The sequence below is a fragment of the Trachymyrmex septentrionalis genome, unplaced genomic scaffold (genome assembly GCF_001594115.1).
Source record: "Trachymyrmex septentrionalis isolate Tsep2-gDNA-1 unplaced genomic scaffold, Tsep1.0 scaffold246, whole genome shotgun sequence".
Classification (NCBI taxonomy): Eukaryota; Metazoa; Arthropoda; class Insecta; order Hymenoptera; family Formicidae; genus Trachymyrmex; species Trachymyrmex septentrionalis.
The window spans coordinates 14,095-16,581 of record NW_017305404.1 but is presented as its reverse complement, the minus strand read 5'-3'; positions in this window follow the sequence as shown (position 1 = coordinate 16,581).

Here is a 2,487-nt window from a genome sequence, read left to right as displayed (position 1 = left end):
TATTTATATTAAAAGCGCGTTTTTAAAATTATAGTATAAATTAAAATATAATACAATTTGTATTTATACATGTTATAGATATGTTTTATTTTATGTTATTAACACGTTATTATATATTTTATTTTTATTGTATTATATTATTGTATTATTTATTATATTAATTCAATATTGTAATTATGTTTTTTATTGCGTATAATTTTTTGTAAGAATACTGGTAAGGTTTTCTGCAGTTTCCCTTATCTTTTTCAACAAATGTTGATATTCATATGATAAATTGGTTGCAGACGTAAAAAACAGAATAAAAAACAAAATTTATTATTATTCATGAACACACTATATATCTTTAATAAAAACCTTCCTTTTCTCCGTACAACTTTCTTAACATCGTTATTAGGGATCTTATAATATCATGAAATGTACGTCAGTTAGGGCTGCTCAGCTTTACGCATGCGCACAAAGTTTCCTAGAGCAGACGAATTCTTGTCATCTCCCATCACTGCGGTATCGATCTCCGTTTATTATTTAGAGAGGCGTGAGTCAAATTTAAGAAGAAGAAGAAAAAGAAGTCGAAACCATGTGGAACAGTATAGTTGTAGCCTTATTTTGCCTTTGTGACAGATTTCCTATCCTCAATAGTCACCAACTTTAACTCTTAATATCTCTGATTATAGGGCAGAGCGACGATTTTTTTGCCAGATTCTTTCGTTTCATGCAAAAACGCGTCGAATAAGCCTAACCTCTTCCAGTTTCCATACGTGTTTCCATGCGTTATAGCGCGCGACAAACGCGTGATTTCACGCGTTTCATCAATGTCACCATCGCAAATGCATGCTTTTCTTTGACGCGCGTAGTGACGCGTTATAACGCGTTGAAATTAAATTTTTTTAACTCTTGACGCGCATTACGATAAACGCATCACGTTATGTTGGATTCAGCTAATTTCAGTCGAATTTCGATACGTTAATGACAGCTTGGTATTAACCAATAAGTTGTAAGATGTCATTAAATAATGAATCCCTGCTACAAATTCTCATGGGTTTTTTTATGGGTTCCTATAGAGGACTATAAGATTCTGTAGAAGTTTGTGTAGTTACCTATAGGATTTGCGCAGCATGTATAGGTATATGTAGGACATTCATAGGAATGTAAATAGAATAATAGAGGTACCCACAGGAATGTAGACAGATGCCTTATGAGAACTAAAAGGTCTATAGGATACCAGTTTGACGTATAGTAACATGTAAGCGTAAAAACAAGAAGAAGTGCCCCACGGAGACTGAAAATGCCTACAGGCTATGCCTCCTACCATAGGATGACGTATGCACATCTCTCCTATGTACACCTACATGTTCCTATACGTCAAAGTGTAGTATTCTATAGGTATTTAGTCCCCATGAGGCATCTTTTCCGCATTTCTATGGGTACCTATATCAACTTGAGAAAATAATTCGTAACTCCAAAAAAAACTGGAAGCTATGATAATAGTTAAATAAGGTATGTTCCACGTCAGGTAAAAAAAAATCCTGACTGCCATAAAGAAAATACTCATGACTTTTTTGAGTCACCAAACACACCTTGTTTATTACGTGACTTTCAGTTTTTGGAGTTATGGAAAAATTATCTTAGATTTTTACATGGAATTACATCAGTTAGCTACTTTTATAGCATTTTGTGTATATATTCTAATATGTAAATTTTTGTGTGCAGATAGAGTGGATTAAACTGAACCGGAAAGTCCTATATCATTTTGCAATTTTTGCAATTATTACCCAAAGAGCAGACCGTCTAAAATCGACGCATTAAACAATTTTAAGGTATTTTTAAGAGTTCTTTGAAAAACATTTTTAAAATATATCATAAAATATGTCGATTTTTCCCGCTTGTTCGACAATTTTTAGAAACTAGCTATTGTGAAAATTATAAAACAATACAGGACTTTTAGATTCAGTTTAATTTACTTTATCTGCACACGAAGGACTAGTCTCAAATATGAGACATTCTGTATATTTAGGATATTTCGGTTGTCATTAATTGTTTACACTATACAAGCTTCAACAGAGGCTGTTCCAAAATTTATTGTTAGTAAAATTGAAAATCTATAGTACACATAATGAAAACTATAGATTTTCAGTATTAGCAGTAAATTTTGAAACACAGAATCTTATAGTCTTCTATAAGAACTCATGAAAAAAATCCATGAGAGTTTACAGCAAGATATGAGCCTCCTCCTATGAGGATCAGTCGAATTTAGGTACCCATAGGAAAATTTATCATAGGAATTTGTAGCAGGGATAGTAATAATTTTTTCGAAAATGATGAATCAATAAATGAATTAATTATAAACTTAGTTTGTTTTCACAATTTTTTGTAGGATTCAAACAACGAATTTTAAGGATAATGTTTACAAGAAGGAATTATGAGCCGAAATGGCATACGAATTAAATGTAACAGGTAAGGAGAAATAATATATGTATATATATATATATG